The sequence below is a fragment of the Malaya genurostris genome, chromosome 2 (genome assembly GCF_030247185.1).
Source record: "Malaya genurostris strain Urasoe2022 chromosome 2, Malgen_1.1, whole genome shotgun sequence".
Taxonomy (NCBI): domain Eukaryota; kingdom Metazoa; phylum Arthropoda; class Insecta; order Diptera; family Culicidae; genus Malaya; species Malaya genurostris.
In genome coordinates, this window is record NC_080571.1 from 326,202,672 (window position 1) to 326,223,262 (window position 20,591).

Here is a 20,591-nt window from a genome sequence, read left to right on the forward strand (position 1 = left end):
TTGCAAAAAATTTCGTGATTTCCTTAAAACTTTACACTAAGGTCTCTTTTTTCGCAGCTAATACGAACCGCGTAAAAAACCAAACAAAAAATTTTTTTGATACCAAATGTCTTGGGAATGCATAAAACGTTCAGTTTCAGGTAATCTCCGACAAAAAATTTGAAAAAATCGTCTTTGCGACAAAATTTTGAGATATCCGAAATCGATTTCCTCATGCCAAATGTTTTAGAAACGCATGAAACATCGAGATCTGGTGTAATCTTGAAAAAAAAAATTTTCTCAGACTCGAATTAAGCATTAGTATTTTTCATAAACATAAACGACAATTTGCATCACCAGTTCACAATTTTGTCAGCACTTGAACTTTCAGAAGGGCCTAGGCAAAAATTTCTTGGAAATTTTCAAAAGCATTACTTATTTAGAAAACCGTTGGCCCAACTGATTTGGTGTCTTCGGTTATGTTTCAAGTAACTATTGGGGCTGTATAGAGAAAGCATGCAGCTCAAAAAACTGTTGTACAAATATTTTATTTTGAAAGTAAGACTTAAATATCTTATCTCATATAGGTATTCTCAGCTGATAAAAGAAGAAATTTATTGCATTCTAGGTCAAAATGAAGAACTAATAAATTCGTTCTTTTAAATATAGATGGATGTATAAAAACCTGTTTTAATGCACCTAGTGGTTCACTAAATTGATTAATTTCACTTCCGATTTGCACATTTCAACAGATAGGTAATTCTAATAGTTCTTTGGTAAACATTCATAGGTCTTAAAAGTGCTGATAAATAGAATTTTCACGGTCCCTGTTCACTTTTCGGTGTATTTTGCTCCAATGCAAACGACCACCAGCTGGATGACGCTATTGCTCTTGTTTGAAGCGAAACTCGCGCTGTAAACGTCTCGCAGCAGAACTGCTCCCTCCTATGCTGGTTCAAAACTGAAGTAAGTTTTTTGAATACCCCCGTTTTCGTTAGCAGCTTTTTCACAAACGGGCGATCGCAAAATAACAAAATACTTAATTTTGAAGTGGATTATTTCATTTCGAATTTGCATATTTCAACGAATGACAGTATCGTAACGCAGCACGGAATTCATTTGTGGCTTTCAGAATGGGTCGAATTGTGAAATTTTCTCCGACATTTAACACTGTTTGGTGCATTTTTTCGAACGTAAATCAGCTGAATGTTGATTTTATTTGCACTTGCAGAACGTTGCTCTGAAATGATGGAACAGAATTCTGAACCTAAAACTATACTCAGAAACTGAATTCTTAATACTGGAAATGGAACTACGCTCTGGACCTGAACCAACCGAAATAACGCACTTGCCTTACTTCCAACTCAGTCAACTGCACAGGTTAGAATACACGGAGTATGTCAAATGTTAACCTTTCATTCCTACCTAGTAGATAAGGTAGAAATGAAATGTCACTTACTATACCAAAAAGGTCTGTTCGGATACGAGAAAGGTCATGAGATTTACTCTTTGATACTCGCTGATACCATACATTTAAAAGAACTTTAATTCTGAAATATTTTCGGTTATATAATTCAACTGGAAATTTTATCATAGAAAGCTGACCATATTTTCGATTAGATGTAGCAAAAATTAAGGTCCCTGGGGTTTCGATCAAGAATCGGTTTATCCATGCAATTTTTCTATAGAGCAATTCCAGGAATGAGTAGACGAAAAAAAGACAAAATCAGAATCGATCTTCTCCGATTTGGATGAAACTTTTCACATGGCTTCAGTATGACAAACCATAAGTTTTGAACCGATTGAGAGATCTATCCGACTCACGACTGATTTTTAAAAAGGGCGTATGTATTTTTGCATTTAATTGCAATAATTACAAAATAATCCGAAAAAGTAAAATAAAAAAGCATGGTTTTATTTTTTTTTATAATTTTTATTTTAAAGCTGTTTTTAAAACCTACAGATTGATGGCTATCCCACCCGTGCCTTTTGAAAAATGAAGAAGTTACAGCTAAAACAATTTACAGATATTTTCGAAATTCCAATTTCTCGTTGAAAGATAATCCTTTAAACAGTAGAATATTATTCTACAGGTTAACGGCAATAAATTTGTTCATGATATCCATTCTTTCTTTTAAAAGCAGCTGTTCTTGAGATACTTGGATATTTAATTATAACACCATTTTTTATATCTCCATGAATTGTTTATTTGCTTGCTATATCTACAATTATTACATGTACATGAATAATTCTTAATTATATTTAAGGTTTTATTTATGTATGGTTTACCATACTGAAGCCATGTGCAAAGTTTCATCCAAATCGGAGAAGGTCGAGTCTGATGATCTGCTAAGCATTTCTGGAATTGCTCTAAAGAAAAAGGCAAAACCTAAGTATTATGCAATAATGAAATATCAGTAGCAAATGCAATTATTTATCATTGAATAGAAACTTGTAATAAAGTTAGTTTAACTTATTAACTTAGAAACGGTAGCAATGTTTTTTGTTATGTTATGCTAATTAGCTGTTAGCATCGTTTTACTTAAAGTTTCTCGTACTTTCTTAAAATTTGATAACAATAAAAAATTATTTTCAGAATTCACCTATTTTGAAAAAACGGTAACCGTTTTTGTCCATTATTTTTACATCTCGAACAGATCGCAAAACATAAATAAACTGAAACACTTTTATGAGATCCTCAGCGTTCCAATTCTTATAAATTTGATGATAACTTGTTTTTTTTTAAAAGATGGCTGTAAACAGAATACCACCTTCAAATTACTCAAATTAAAAGCTAAAAAATCAGGTATAGTTTGCGAACCAATTGATTAAAGTTAAATCGATTTTCAGAGCTACTCGTTTAATCGTTCGACATTCCGACATCCTCACTCACGTCAGTGGAATGAGAGCAAATGTAATCCCGATCAGATGCACATGACAAAATCATAACACAAGTATATCAACAGTTGATATGTATAACAATTTGTGTTATTTGGAGATATTTACCAAATGAAAGTTTGAAAACAGTTGAAAGTTAAAACTTATGATAACAATATAATAACAAAATCAGTTATGATGTTTTATATTCATTTGCAAGACTCATGATTAAGTTCATTAATTGAAAAAATGAGCTCTTCCGTTACTCTATATCGAAATATAATGATCATGTTTTCCAAAAAAAAAACCTGTTTTTATCCACCTAGTGGTGTAATGATGCCTTTCTCATATCAATCATACTATCATATATAATACTGTGGTATTCGTCAAAATAATTTTCTTCGATTCTTAAAAGAACAACCGAAATCGGTTTGTTTGACCGTCTACTGATAAAAACTATCACTTTGAAAAGATTTAAGGTCGATTTAGAATTTTTTTAAAGGTTTTTTCCCCATTTTCAGTCATGGTATACAATTTTTAACCCACTTTACCCTATATTTCCGGATCCGGAAGTCGGATCCGCATGAAATTCAGGAATTACGTATGGGACCACAGGACCTTTCATTTGAACCTAAGTTTGTGAAAATCGGTCGCGCCATCTATGAGAAAAGTTAGAACACATATTTTCTTATTTTTCTTTACCCCATAACTTCCGAACCGAAAGTTGGATCCAAATAATATTCAGGAATTTTCTATGGAACCTCAAGACCTTTCATTTGAATCTAAGTTTGTGAAGATCGGTTCAGCCATCTCTGAAAAAAGTTAGTGGAAGTTACAAAAAAAGTTAGTGCACTTATTTTCACAATTTTTTACACATATTACCCCATAATTCCGGATCAGGAAGTCGGATCTAAATCATATTTAGGAATTTTGTATGGGACCACAAGACCTTTCATTTGAATCTAAGTTTGTGAAAATCGATTCAGTCATCTCCGAGAAAAGTTAGTGCAAAAAAAACGTTACATACACACATACGCACATACACATACATACACACAAACACATATATATATATATATATATATATATATATATATATATATATATATATATATATATATATATATATATATATATATATATATATATATATATATATATATTATACAGACATTTTGCGTACTCGACGAACTGAGTCGAATGGTATATGACGGTTAGTGACGGATGGTAAATAAAGGTCGGTTTTCACAGTGATTGCTTAACCTTTTTATATGAGAAAGGCAAAAATAAAAGAAGAAATCAGATCACTAAATAAATTATTCATTTAATGAAAAAAATCATTCAACAATTTTGGATTGAAACGATGCTAAAAGTTAGCTGTATTGTTGATGTCATAGCTAGTCAAACTATGGAAATTCACCGGATATATTGACAAATGATTGATATATTGAAGTTTGTCTAGATTGGATTAGTCACAAGTCAAGAAAAAATAATGACATATTCGGCAGATCATGTCTGTGTAATTGTACCTGTTTATCTATGTAAATACATTTTATCACAATGCTGTGTGTATGCTAAAAAAAAAAAACATAAAAGTTAGCTGTGATATAGTTTTTCTGTGTTAAATTTGCTATCTATTTTTTTACAACTATTGTTATAAATTTCTGTTTTCAGACTTCTGTAATTATATCAAATTCAATAATAATTGTGATACAAGCGTTTAAAAATCTGCTACGATATTGTTCCCGCTAGAGTCTGTTATGATTTTTGTTAGTTATTATTATTTCAAATTTTTTTACAAAATATTTCTGAAATAAATTACTCCAGTTGTTATAATTCTGATCGGGATATATTTTACACAAGTATGAAATGCAGTAACTCTTTGGCAAATGACTGTAAGCAGGATTAATTTGACAGGCCGTAAACTTATTACTAATCATCAAAATATAAATAAGGGAATTCCAACCTGTATTTATATGCACTTTGTTTATTCCATTTTCGCCTCTTTTGGTTGAGTTGTTTATAGTTCTAAAACAGCATTCGGTTGAGAGTAACGTAAATGTAACGCGTTCTAATCGAATTCGTTAAATTATAAGTAACTTCCATCTAGTAAATCACAAGTTTTGTGTCATAACTTTATTCATAATTTTCAGCTTTTTTTCCAAAAAAATAATGTTTGTAGTTTTGATTCACTTGTTTCTCCGGTCCTGTTTACCCACTAAAACATTGCTTATTGTTTATAGATGATACCTTGATACCTAAATGGTGACTTCACGTCGATGAACTAATGAAATGAGAAACATTTTTACCAGAGTACTTCAAGGATGAACATTAATACCGTAAGATTTGCCGTAAACCGGTCTGGTACAGAACTGGAAGTCAAGTTTTACTCTTGTGTTTTGAAAAAAAAACCGTATGTTTCTTCGGCATTAAGTTTGAAACTAATCACATCGACTGATCTGTATAATAAAGCGAAATATTTCGTGAGCTCTTTATATCAAAATTATACTCCTTAGCAGGTTCCTTGATTTTAAAGCAACAAAGCTACAATATTTAGAAAACAAGTATTATCATTCCAAAAATACTTCATATCTGCGAATTCCTGTTAATCCACGAGACTCTATAAATTTAATTATCCTGTATGCAGCCCAACGAACGACCCGATTTAACGGAGCGCTTTACAATCTATCGAGCCCTTTGTTACCTTGTAGCACAAGTAGACATTCACAAGCATCGCTGTAATTTCTTTTCTATCACTCGTCCGACAAAGTCATTTGAGATCTGTTGTCTTTTCATCGCATCCGCATTCTCATATACTTGTTGAGTGGCAAAGTATTGCGTTAATATACATACTTTATAAAATCAAAGATTTTATTATTCATTAAAATGAAAACTCCTTCCTGATTCTAGGTAGGCTTATTTGAACTTCAACAAAGCCGCGCATAAATCCATACATTATTAAGTATACTGCTTCTCCCGTTTTATAAGACAGCAAAGCATGCACCATTACCTTTTGTGTCATATCTGGTGGTGTAAGTGCGATTACGGTTCCTAAACTTGAGCCGCATGGATAAAATTTGGTAATTTTCCGTTTCCCTAACTCACATAGCCGATGGCACAATTAGGTTCAGGAAATGATGTCACCATCAATTTATAATTAATTAATTTTAGAAAAACCGGGGCAGTGAAGAATGTCGAAAATTCCCAACGCGTGCTCGGGCGGGAACTACCTCAACACGGAACTTTATTCCGGTAATAGCCAAGGGCCATCTGGTCGTTCCGTTGAGTATATTGTGCAACTTCTACGGAAAAGTTGGTCCTTTCTGAATCCGTCTTCTCCTGGATCCCAACGTACAAGAGCTCGCTGTGACTCTCGAAAGTGAGTAGATTTGCTTTCGTGTTATGTAAAAAAAAGGATAAATATTAAAGCAAGAGCTTTCAATCAAAAATGTCAAATTAATACTTTTTTGTGCTTCACAGGATTCAATTTAGGCTTTCATAACAAATAACCCCTGGCGTAGGATTTTGTACAAGCATACAACTATGATTTCCACAGTAGAAACAGTTTCAGTAGAGGTCCTTTAAGAAAATAAAGTTTTTTCATCAATTTTGTTTCACCGTCACAGATTGAGACAAGCTTTTCGTTACCAGCGGAGTCGTTGACACTCTACGCCCATTATTGCAATGGTACTTTTGCTGATCCGTACACCAACATCCTCGTGCCACATAATCTTCTGCAAATTTCCGTTATCAACCGTCAAACGGGTCGGAAGAGAAGTTTTTTCCCCCAGTGGGAAAGCATATCAAAACCCAACATTTTTCACTTCTATTTCAGTGCGTTGACGTTTCGCTGTGTAGGATTGGCATCAGGTTGAAGCTCTTCCGGATGCTGGCATTTCCCAGTGCTTGAAAATTAAGTTAAGACGAATTTAGAAATAAAGTCGTAAGAATAAAAGAGGGAATCTTTTTATTTCGGCTCTCTTTCGGTTCGTTTTGTTTTAGTTCTAATTTTACTCACGATATTTCTTTATCCTTCCACGGTAACGAAAAAAAAGTGGAAAAGGATTCAACCGAAACTGAAGCCCAGGCAAGCGTAAAACATCTCTGAAATAATTCGAGATTTTTGCGTTGGTATATTTTTGCAGGCTTTTTTAGCTCAACCTGCAATCGGTAGCTTGAAAAGGGTTTTAGCTACCGGTGAAACGAGAGCACTTGTTTACACAATGATCTGCCTACAGCACAGTAATTTATAAAATAATACGCTGCTGCTGGTTCTGGTTATCTTGTTTGCCTTCATGTGGAATTGTTTCCAGGTTTGCGGTAACCCAGCGCATATTTGTTCTAGTCGGAACGGAAAATAGGTTGTATTACCTTCCATGATGGCTCCTCGAGGAAATAAATGTTCGGAAAGCGGACTGGATATACGACCTCTGCGCTACAGTTTTATTTTTGCTTGAACAGTAAAGTGAAATTATACTAAGTTAGACTAAAAACTATAAATGTAAAGCGAACGATCGATGGAATTTAGTTTCCTCGTCAAACTAATTCTACCTGTACAAGAAGCAATTTCCTTTACCATGAAAGTTTAAAACTCAGTCGATACTAGTAGAATAGCATTTAAAGCGTACAGGACTTTTACCAGTTGTTGCGTTTTCTTGCATCATTTGTAGAGTTTGGAAATTTTCTATGTATTTAAAATGTTGATGCGCATTTACATATGGATCTGTCAAACGATGATATTCATTTTTTCTCGGATACGACAGAGCCGATTTTAGTAACCTTATATTTAAAAGAAAGCAAAGCTCTCTATTTCACTGAATTTTTTTTGCTGTAAAATTTAGTGCTCAAACCAATGTTACAGTTTTAATGAAATGAAGCAATGACTTTGAAGCTATGCAGTGTATGTTTGTCACTTTAAAAATTGTGAACAAAATGTTTTCTAAAAAATTTGTTGTTACATTTTTATATGAAAAGAGGTGCTCGCATCACAATCCAAGGAGGGTTCAAAGATAGTTCGTAGCAAGGATGGCTGTTATCGTATCAAAGAACGCTCTCTAAAGACTGTCCCAGAAAGTATGCACGCAACCAAAAACCGCTGCCATTTCGCAATGGTTCAGAATCTGTCAATTTTTATGGCTGCGTCCTGTTGTGTACACTCTTCTCTAACCACTTGTGCAGTTGTTTATTCGTTTTCATTAGTTTGTTTCGAGATGCGTGGACTTTCAGCAGAACAACGTCGAAAAATTGTGTACAAATGGTGCACAGAACGCGGACTGTCACCGAGAAAGATAGCAGAAATGGAAGGAGTAAGTGAAAAATCCGTGCGAAATGCAATCAGGAAGTTCGGTGAGAATAACACCTTTGAGGATAAACTGAAAACGGGTCGAAAGAAAGGTCCTGCTAACTCTCAGTTGGATAAACGTATACTGAAGGCGTTGGAGCAAAAGAAGGAGGTTTCAGATCGGGATTTGGCAAAAAAGTGAGCACTTCGAAGTCAAATGTTCTTCGTGCTAAAGAACGTTTGAATCTTCGAACCTATAAGATGCAGAAACAACCAAAACGTAGTCCGAAACAAGAAGCATCGATCAGGCCGAGGGTTCGAAAGCTGTACAATAAGATTCTTGCTGCAAATTTGAACTGCATAATCATGGACGACGAAACCTACGTGAAACTCGATTACAAATCCTTGCCGGGACCACAATATTATACGATGCGAGAAGGTTCCGAGACATCGATTGAAGTCGAAAAATTTGGCAAGAAAGCTATGGTCTGGCAAGAAATTTGAAGCTGCGGTAAGATTTCGAAACCCTCCATCACCACTGCTTCAATGAACAGCGAAATATACATCAAAGAATGTTTACAAAAACGATTTCTACTTATGATTCGAAGCCACAAGGATCCGGTTGTCTTCTGGCCAGATCTTGCTTCTTGCCACTACTCGAAATCAACGGTAGAATGTCACTTTCGTCCCAAAAGACATGAATCCACCAAATTGCCCACAACTTTGACCAATTGAGGAATTTTGGGCATTAACGAAGGCACATCTTAGGAAACATGTCTCGGCAGCCGAAACCATTCAACAGTTCGAAAAAGATTGGAAAAAAGTGTCAAAACTTGTCGCCAAGAAGTCTGTACGGAAATTAATGAGGAACGTTCGCAAGTAGGTGCGCCAGCTAGTCTACAATGGCTGAGCAGCAAATGTTGAGAATAATATTCTGTTGTTGTAGTCTAATATTAACAGTATATCGAATAAAATTTGAATATCTAACACTTGTGAATTATTTACAGCGAAATCAAAGTGCGTCCATACTTTCTGGGACAGTCTTTAGAACTACGAAGTATCTCATTTGATAATCACTTTCACAGTACAGATTACAGTTGACGATGATTTTAGTCAGTCTGTTAAGGTCATTCGACGTGACAAATTGCAATTCTGCTCTCAAGTATCATGCATTTGGTTGAATATGCAATTCCAGCTGTCTTCATCAATCGAATGAAACACGCGGACGGTTAACTAATGTCGTTTTCACTTGAGAAAACTGAAACTGAGCCGGAGTATTTTCATCAAACAAACGCTTTTCACGAAACTGTGTTGATTTCGCACTTAGCAACGGGGGTTTGAGCAAACCAGGTTCGAAACTGACTCGATTTTCAGTTCAACAACGTTAAATTTAGGTTCGAAACTAGCTTCAAACAAACGGCAGTTAGGTTGGAAACTGGGTTAGGTTTGGCATCAAGCGCAAACGAGTTGAATTTCTTAAAAAAAAATTATGAGACTTCGTAGACTTTACACAAAACTCCCCCTCCCCCCTCGTAGACAAACGTAGACTTTAGTCAGACCCCCAGTGCGTCTACGTGGTTCATGAACGGTCCCTAAGACATCGAATAACCCATCAGACTATTCCCGTCCTCAAAACTACTATTGTGTCTATGTGTATATGTGTGTTTATTGAACGATAGTTTCTTTTATAGCACGATTAACGGATTTGAAAAATGTTTATGAAACATGTCTTGTGGGCTTGTGGCGTTCCGGTCGACAGTTGAGTTTTAGTTACTGAAACTCGGATAAAAAAATTCTATTCCAGAATCCAGATCCGCAGTTTAGTTCAAAACTCTTCAAAATCCACTTCGTGAATTCAGTTACACTTCTAGAATTGTGGAACTGAATTTTGGCACCAAATTTTAGACCTATATTCTAAATCTGGATCCTGGAATGCGTTTTAGATTGGAATTCTGGGCATACAATGAAACTTTGAATCTATCTTCTGGTCCTAGATTTAAGTCTTAAACTCCAGAACTTCATATTCAAAACTCAGTTTCAACATTCTGAATCAGTCTTCTGAAACTGAGTTCTAAATCTGAATACCGGACAGGAACTGTGAAGCTGAGTTCTGGTCTGGATCTTAATTTCAGATCCGGAATTAGGTTTCAGATCTAAGTTCGAAATTCATTTCCAGAATTTAGTTCCATAGTCCAAGTCAAGAATCAAATTCCTGATCTTCGGCTTCGCAACCCAAGCTCAGATTTAAGTTCTTAAATTAAGTTCCAGTTCGAGAATTCTAGTTCTCGATCGTGACCTTGGAATCTGAAGGAGAAACTGAATTTCCCATCTGGATTCTGGAAATGAAAAAAAGAAATCTGGTCTTGGGTTCTGAAACTGAATTTCAGAACAGAACTCTAGGATTGGATTTTGGACCTGAATTATATGGACTGGACTGAACGCAAGCTAGAATGAATGCAGTATTTTATTACTATATTTCACTTAGAAAACATCTTAGAACTAATTTCGAGTTACAATATCTCATATTACCGAAAATTCTATCACAAATTGCTGATCATATCTCCGTTGACGTGCCGATCTCCATTTGAAGCTGGAATCTGGAACTGAATCTTTCATTCTTTAACTTGAATCTGTATCTGGAACTAAATTGTACACCTGAAACTCACTCGTCATGAGTTTTCCCTTTTAATATATTTCAGAATACTTCAACTTGTTTGTGGCTATGTCATACAACTGAAAATTTTATCATAAATTGCTGACAGTCGTTGAACGCGTATAGCTCTTGGCTCCTGAAAATTTTTTCTGGTTACCTAGAGTTTCATTGATTCAAGGCTTCAGTCTTTTTCAAGGCTACCTGATTCACTAATAGTCTTTCTAAAGACTAACAATTAGTCAGCCTTTCTCAAGGCTATACAAAGAGTGATATTAGAGTGACTAAGAAATTATTCAGCCTTTTTTAAGGCTGGCTATTCAAAGAACTATTTTTCGAACTAATCAGTCTTTATTAAAACTATCACAAAATCAGTCTATCAAGACTTTTAGAACTAAGAGTCTAATCGAAGACTAATTTAGCCTAGTTTATTTAATTTAAAATTTCATTCATTTAAAAAATGCCTGCGTCCAACCGGAAAGGCAACAAGCCTAAGGCTAAAAATAATTCAATACGGAATAAATCACAATCCGTTATTCAACATTTTTCTAATAACATTCACGATCTTATAGAATCTGAATGTAACAATAAAAGATAACGGACGGATTTCCCTTCCGTTGATCCTATGTCGTCTAACAATATTTACGAGATTCTTCCTGAATCCGATTGTAGCGACATAGAATAAAATTCTTCAAAAATTCCCATAATGGACGCTTGTCGTACTGGGAAAAAACAACAATCTATGCCACCAGTGACGGTGATGATTTCCGACTTCAAAGCATTCATTTTCTCCCGGAAGTAAAAGTCTCATTTCAAATCGGACGAAGAGGAGAATGTCGAGTCTTGGTTGATGGATTTGAAGATTACGAACGTCTTATTCGATATTTGCCCGAGAAAGTTCATAAATTTTATTCATATGATATAAAATCAGACAGACCCTTCAAGGCTGTCTTGAAAGGCTTATCAAATGATCAAAGTACTGATGAAATTAAAAATGAACTAAAAGAAGCGCTTGGTTTTGCCCCTTCCCAAGTAATACTCATGAAAAAAGAGCGAATGGTACTTCTAAACCACGCTCTGGAATTTCCCATGAACTTTACCTAATACACTTCAATCGAAGTGATGTAAACAATTTGAAAACTTTAGAAAAAGTACGTTTCATTTCCCACATTGAAATTCATTGGGAACATTATAAACGGATCGTATTGCAAACTTAACGCAATGTCGTCGTTGCCAAGGCTTCGGCCATGGAACCAAAAATTGTCATATGAATATACGGTGTTTGAATTGTGGTAAATCGCATTCGAAAGACGTTTGTCCAATGAATGAAATCACTAATAAATTTTCATGTTCATATTGCGATGGAAATCATAAATCCAATTATTTGAAATGTCCTGTCAGGGAAAAAAATTTAAACGCTCGTTCGCTTAGATAACAAGTCAAATTAACGACCTTAAATTTACAGAACATACCTGAAAATCAAAAAACCGTTACAAATGCCACGCCTTATTCTTCTAAGGCACTTATTTCTTCGAATTTAAAACAAAAAACAGGTACGCCTTCCAATTCGTCTTCTAACGAAAACAATTTATTGACAGGTAGATCGACCTCGTCATCATCTTCTTCTAATGTCAGTTATGCTAGTATAACAGGCAGAAATCTACCACTTAATTCTTCTAATGTAAATAATCAAAATACAGGACCGCCTTGCAGAAAACAATTTATTAATAGGTAGATCGGCCAAATCATCTTCTTCTAATGGCAGTCTACCTACAAATATTCCTTCATTGCCATTCGCTTCTTTAAAGGAAGTTGATTTAGGCGATATAACGAAAAATAAAAATCTTTGAAATCGAGTGAAGATGAATTTTAGAATTTTTTCAAAGTTCACAAAATTCACATTGCCATTGTGACAGAAACTTTTCTTAAACCAAATGTCAAATTGAAAAGTAATCCACATTATGTGGTTCATCGATTTGACAGGTTTACTCCACCACCCAGGTGGAGTTGCCATTTTTGTCCAACGGCAAATTAAACATCGAATTTTACCTTCTTTCAATACTAAAGTTATTGAAAGCTTGGGAATCGAAGTTGAAACCATTCATGGAATTTATTCCATCGCTGGAGCATATTTGCCATTCCAAGGCACCGGCGAACAATTAAATTTCTTTAAAGGCGATTTGCAAAAACTCACAAGATATCGATCGAAATTTTTCGTAATAGGGGACTTAAATGTATCAAAAGCATGTCCAGTGGAATCGTAGGCAAAATAACAGTAATGGTAAAATATTTCATAATCAACTCTCAGCTGGTTACTTCACAGTTCTTCATCCCAGTAATCCGACTTGTATATCTTCCGTGAAAAACCCCTCTACAATTGATCTGGTTCTGACAGATCATAGTCACATTTGTAGTGAACCGATTACACATGCTGACTTTGACTCAGATCATCTTCCGGTAACATTCAGACTTTCCAACGAAGCTTTAATTAATCCAATTAGTTCTATATTCAACTATCATAGAGCTAATTGGTTGGATTACTGATTTCACATTGAAAATCATGTGGATCATGGAACTATTTTAGAAAATTCAGCGGACATCGACACAGCAATTGATAATATGAATCATTACATTATCGAAGCTAGAAATCTTTCAGTTCCCAAAGCTCAAACTAAATTAAATTCTCCTATCATCGATGACAATCTTTAACTGCTCATTCGGTTGAAGAATGTTCGTCGACGACAATATCAACGTTCTCGTGATTCTGCTATGAAAAACATAGTTAAGGATTTACAAAAAGAAATTAAACATAGATTTACTCTTTTGCGAAATGAAAATTTCGCTAAAGAAGTTGAAAAAATTAAACCGTATTCTAAACGTTTCTGAAAACTTTCTAAGGTTCTTAAGAAACCTCAGAAACCAATTCCTGCTCTCAAGGAAGGAAATCAAATACTTCTTACAAATGACGAAAAAGCTCAAAAACTTGCTCAGCAGTTCGAGAGTGTCCACAATTTTAATTTGAACGTTGTGAGTCCTATTGAAAATGAGGTCTCACTGAAATATGATCATATTTCAACCCAAGTGTTATCACAAGATGACATTATTGAGACGAATTTTGATGAAATTAAGTCAATTATTAGGAAACTTAAAAACATGAAGGCTCCTGGTAATGATGGAATCTTTTATATTCATATTAAAAATATTCCCGATGTTGCCTTGAGACTCTTGGTTAAAATTTTCAACAAGTGTTTTTAATTAGCTTACTTCCCAAAAAGATGGAAAAACGCTAAAGTAATTCCTATCCTCAAACCTGATAAAAACCCAGCAGAAATATCAAATTATCGACCTTTTAGCTTACTTGCTTCTATCAGTAAACTTTTTGAAAAAATTATCTTGTTGAGAATGATGTCTTATATAAATGAAAATTCAATTTTTTTACCAGAGCAGTTTGAATTTCGTCATGAACATTCAACTACTCATCAACTTGTCAGAGTAATGGATACGATAAAAGCAAATAAATCTTCTGGGTTGCTCTTCTAGACATAGAAAAAGCATTCGACAGTGTTTGGTACAAAGGTTTAATAGTAAAAATGTCTGATTTCCAGTTTCCTATTTATTTGATCAAAATGATTTAGAATTATTTAACTGATCGAACTCTTCAGGTTAGCTATCAAAATTGTAAATCTGAATTGCTACCCGTACGAGCAGGTGTTCCACAGGATTCGAGCGTGCCTTCAATCTTGTATAATATTTTCACTTCTGATCTTCCAAATCTACCCGTTGGTTGTCAGAAATCGCTATTCTGTGACGACACAAGTCTGTTAGCCACCGGTAGAAATCTAAGAGTGATCTGCAGTTGCCTACAAAGAAGTTTAAATATTTTCAGTGATTATCTGTCAAAATGGAAAATTAAACCAAATGCAGCAAAAACGGAATTAATTGTCTTTCCTCATAAGCCAAGAGCTTCTTTTTTTAAACCAAACAATAATTACATTCTCAAATTGAATGGTTTGGAATTGACATGGTCTGATCAAGCTAAATACTTAGGTTTAACGTATGACAAAAAACTCACTTTCAAGGATCACATTGAAGGAATCCAGGCAAAGTGTAATAAATATATTAAATGTTTATATCGTCTTATGCACAGAAAATCTAAGCTGTGTCTAAAAAACAAATTGTTAATTTATAAACAAATTTTCAGACCAGCCATGATTTATGCAGTACCAATTTGGTCAAGTTGTTGTTCCACCAGGAAGAAAACGCTTCAAAGGATTCAGAATAAAATTCTGAAAATGATTTTGAAGCGTCCTCCCTGGTTTAGTTCAAATGAGTTATACAGACTCACAAAACTTTTGTTCATACATTAGATACAACACGAGATATTCACGATCAAAAACTTATCACTCTTCTAGAGGGCAAATTTTGACAAGGCGCCCCATAGTAAAGTAAGACGTATTCACGTCCTAAAGTCGACTTCCCCGTTCACACGATATCGTCCGAAGTTGAACTCTGGTACAACCAAAAAATATATCAAATTGATCAGGAGACTTTTCTCAGGTGCGTGAAACTCAGACTCGATCGCCGTAAATATTCAAACTTTAAAAGTTAGAAATTATGTTCTCAGACAACATATCTATCGATTAAAACAGCGAATGAAAAATAGATTTTTCGTTGAGTGCTTTTCTTAAATATATAAACATATGAACGGTCTCAGATGCTATCTCTGAGGAACGATCCAACTACGATTCAAGCCAATTAAGAAATTTCGTTGTGAATCCTTATGCTGATATGTCACCTATTTTTTATACACTTGGATCTTTCACAATTTTTAAAATCATTCTAACACGAGAGTTATCAGTAACCTTTTGATAATTAGTTTTAAAAACTAATGTCAACACAAAAAATTACGTATTGAGAATCACATGAATGTAGACATATTGCTAGTGACATCTAACAATAGTACCGGCATACTTCAAATAACATCTCTGGCACACGAATTCGGGTCGTTAGTCTGACAAACAACTTGTCGTAAGTAGTAAATCAGGCAACATGAAACAGAATAGTCAAATTCTGCAAAAGGAAAGTAAAACCATGACTTTTCTTGTTTACATGAATAGCGTTTCGTTCGAAATTGTTGCTTTGAGATGTGCTTTTCAATATATTCAGAGAAGATCGATCAGCAGAACAGGTTCGCAATTAGAGAACGTATGCAGGTTTCAGTTCTGGCTTTGCGGAATATTTTCCAGAATGCTTTTTATTGGTTATATAATTTATTTACTGTGTTTAATTTGTTTCTTGATGAATATTCAAATGAAAATTGAAATAATTATTTATTTTGTTTCCTAAATTATTGGTTCATAATTTAAAACTACACTTTATTTTGCGTTATAGGCGAACAAATAGCAACGCAAAATAATGATTGACCGGTTCGATAGCCGTTGGTAGGTTTATTCAACACACAAATATCGCATGCAAATACACAAATGTTTACACAAACATGCACATTTCCCAATTTCTCGACTAACGAAATCAACTGGAACTGAAATTCAACCCTCCAGTCATGATTCCGAAATCATGGCATGAAAAAGACTAATGTCAGCACCTGCAAATGCTGTTCGCCAGGAAGTAGATATCATCGTTATTCAAACGTTTCGTAGACCAACCGTGCTCTGGTAATCGATAGCACCATCAGAAATATTCAAACCTAGGTTTGCGAAGGCACGATAGCGGAGGATCCATATCCAAAATATGATTATCGAATCACTAAAATAACTTGACGATTGAATTATTGATGGTGATTTTCCAACCTTCCACCCAAAATGACCTCCAGTACTACTTCCAGTGCCACTACCATCCTCACAAGTAGGGCCATTTACGGAACTCTGAAAGCATCGTTACGTGGTTTGATTCCAAAATACCTCAGCTAGGCAAGATGGAATCGTTACGCTCAGTCCCCAAGCGATAATAGACAAATTTCTTTGTTGCCACATAATTAACTTGGTTTTATGATTACGATCAGCGAACTCCACGCGTTTATTACCAACCGTCGTCGTCGACTGCTCGTCTTCTTTCGTTCCGTGAGGCTATGTTTGTTGACTGGAATTCAACCGTTATCTAATACTCTTTATACGAAAATAATTTCATATACCGTCGTTTCAACCGTCGCCTGTGGAATTATTCTCTGTTTCGTTTACCTTTTCCAACTCTGAGCTCACACAGAAGAATTGAATTACAAAAGAATCTGCGATTCGATTCCGGGCTTCTATTTCTCCCGAGTCCAGGATTATCTGCTCGCTTCGCTGGTCCTGTACTACCGGAATACCAGCAGAGCCAGTAGATTGCTTCAATGAAGCTGTGGATATCCTCGAATAATAATACTCTTCGGATTCTTTTGTTCCCCGTCACTCAACGGTAATCCATTTACGGGAGTTTTTAGAAATGTTTGCATCGTTTCACTTGCCATGGCTTAAGCGAAAACAGGTGTTGTTAATTTCCATACTTCATTCAAATGAAAGCGATTTCCATTCGGACAACATAAATCTCACCAACTGGCCATCTTCATTCATCACCAACACTAATGGTAGTTGTGATCCGAGGTTAACGCTCCTGTGTTTATTGACACTAGTTAGATACTTTTCTTTCACAACTTCCAATCAGATCAATCCACTTAATTTAATCGAACCGACCAGTTTCTTTTTCACTATCACAAGAGGAACAGTTTGTACCGAACTAGTCCGTAATCCACGACCGAATTCTGACGAGTAGCGAGTAAAACTGATCCTTCGCTTGCAATCCACACAGCATCCAGCCTGCTTGGATATGAGATTCGCACAAGAATGAACTCATGAATCTGGTGCTGATTCATTTAGCATTTCGCTAATTTTTTCCCCACGATATGCAGCAGCTGCGCAGTGAACGAAATCCTACACGTGTTTTTCACCGCCTTCACCAAGTTTGGCCCCAAGTTTCCCGGAAAAACTGTTGCTATCTTCCCATCGTTCGTTTGTTTATGTTTGTCTTCCTCCCCTTTTGTTACACGGTTGAAATCGGGGAGCTCCCAACGTTTCAATGTAAACAAAACCATCCACCGTGCCCATCGGAGTCCGAATCAATGCTGGCTGTCTGGCCGGAATCCAGCAGTAGGAAATCACACCGCACCGGAAAAGGCCCAAGATCAAACGTGCGCTTGGCGCTTCGCTTTCGGGATGTGGGAAACGAGAGAAAAAAATTATATGAAAGCAGAAAAAAGCTAGGAACCGTTGAACAGCGGATAGAAACAGAAAAGGCGTCAAGAACCACTGCACTGCCACTGCCACTAGTGAGCTATTTGCGATTCATTCCTCGCTTCGGGTGTTTATCATTGCATCAGACAGCGCAGATATGGCGGTTGCTTGGTTGCTACCGAAAGGATGTTCCTAATTTATTTTTACCTCGCGTGCTGCTGGCCGAGAATCACGGAAAAACGTTCAGCTTCGACACAACAAAAGACTACGTGAGCTCATCGCATCCTTGCTCTTCTCGGTCGGATCAATTTCAGTAATCTGAAGGTTTTTTTTGTTCCTTTTCAAGAGTCAGGTTGTATCCGATTTTAAAGATACCTGACCTGATTGATGCTGTGGTTAATGTTCCTAATTCATTTAGAGAATTCTGATGAGCAATCGTTACGAAACAGTCGAATATGTTTTCCTCGCAGAAAATAAAATCCATTTACCGCAATACGATATGAAAATACCGATTTATTACTGAAATGTAATCATTAAATAAAATTAGACGGTTGTATGCAAGACACAACCGATCACGGTTACATTAAAAATGAAATAATTCAGGTACCCATAATAAATACAAAAATAAAGATGATGATGGTGCACTAAAAGTCACAAATTACAAACTTGCTCTACTTTTAGTGTTTACATGTTTGGCGAATGATCAAAATGACAATTAGATTCTTTCTCTATTTTGATGCCTTCAACAAAGTTTTACATTTGAATTTTTTTGGAATATATCCTTTAAATGAAAGTCAATTATGATGATTTCAAAGTTACTTAAAAGATCAGCTTTGGATACGAACAACCTCAAGATATAAATCTGGACAAATGAAACGATTTTATATCATAATAATTTTCAAGACAGAGAACGTACACACTTAATCATTTTAAAAACAGCGATTAGAGAAGATTTCAAATATTTTGATCGAAAAATGTGGATGTGAATAATTTGAATAACCGTCAACCAATAAACACAGTAATAGCGTAATTTTAATACTGCATAACGATTTGCATCGCATTATTTTTGCTACACTTAGCCTGGATCTCTTCTATACGGTTCTTGAAAGCGAGATTAGACCAAAATATTATGCTTTATACGACTAAATCAATTTCTAACTATTCAATTAGGTTACACGATTATTGTTTGGTTCAATAATAGAGTCTGAGTCATTATGCTGAGAGATAGTTCTTTGTATTTAGCCACATTTAATGAAAAAGAATCATCTATGATTATCATCATAACACAACTTTATACTGAATCTATTTGCGCACCACCGTGTTGTTCGTATGTAAATGGAGATTTCAGTATGCAAAATACCCGTTGGCAAATTAAAACTTTTTCAAATCAAGTTAAATGATGCTAATTTATCAATAAATCACAGAGATACAAACGCTTCAAATTAGGTTCGAAAAATCTATCGCCGATAATTCTAAGTTGGCCTGCTAGTTACCGGAGAATCAAGATAAGCCATGGGTAAACTAAAGCAGAAATGTATTCGGGCATATATTTATAGATTCCCTTTTGTGCTATAGTTCATACTGCGCAAATCGGACGAGAGTTTGACATCATTCACTGAGACTGTCATTGGCTCGTGAAAACATAGGACAATTCAATCCAATCTTTCAACGGTATGCAATTGAAATACTTCAATGACGTTACCGCATAAGTTTAATTTAAATGTTTTCGAATCGATTGGTTAAATTATATAAATTCATCAACAAATGACTGAGTTCTAAGCGTTCAAAATTATGACAGAAAAAGGTTACGGGGCTATTTTTGCATTTTTTTTTAAATTGACACCCAGCCTCGTACAGTGAAGAGTTAGCAAAAGCGACAATCCAACGAGAGAACGCATATACAATCTATTCATCAGCTCATTGGACGAGCTACTTGTTTCATTCACAGTCAAGCTTCAACTGAATTCAAGAAATGATTTGCAGCATATATTTATAGATTTCTCTTAGAACTACGCAGAATGATGCGGTGCTTTTATGCATGACGCAAAGCCTCCTATGCCGAACAAGAAATGCCGTCAATTTGGTCAGCTGGGATTGGTGGATGAAAACATAGGTCAATTCTAATCACTTTTTTAAATAGTATGCTATTGAAATACTGAAACGACGTTGCAATACATATTTAAGTTGAAAGTTTTCGAATCGATTGGTTGTTAAATTATATCAATCCATCAACAAATGACTGAGTTATTAACGTTCAAAATTTATGACACAAAACGGTTACGCGACTATTTTTGAAACTTTTAATTGACCCTCGGCCCCGTATAGTGAATAGTAAGGTATTTTTAATGCCAAAAAAAAAGATATAACGATGTTCCAATTATTAGTATTAATTGATCTATATCCACATTTCATTCATGGATTGGGAAACATACTACTCGAGAGATGAAACAACAAATGATAGAAAATTTAGTATACTTTCGCAAAATTAATCTGATTTCATTTATCAGCTCTAATAAATTAATTATCGTAGTATAAGTGTTTGCAATGACTCAGCAAGTAAATGAAAAACTCACAGAAATGA

The 20,591-nt window shown here is 35.1% G+C and overlaps 1 protein-coding gene across 11 annotated transcripts in view; it reads right to left on the reverse strand.

The window, feature by feature from the left end:
• Positions 1 to 17,546, reverse strand: part of LOC131431424 (potassium voltage-gated channel protein Shaw-like) — a 217,387-nt gene extending 199,841 nt beyond the window's left edge. For 10 of the 11 annotated variants that reach the window (XM_058597134.1, XM_058597124.1, XM_058597133.1 and 7 more), the window contains exon 1: positions 16,982 to 17,546. The gene's annotated coding sequence lies outside the window, so the exon portion shown is untranslated. The remainder of the gene's footprint in view (positions 1 to 16,981) is intronic. The other variant, XM_058597135.1, reaches the window with a different exon arrangement.
• Between the last annotated feature and the right edge of the window lie 3,045 nt (positions 17,547 to 20,591).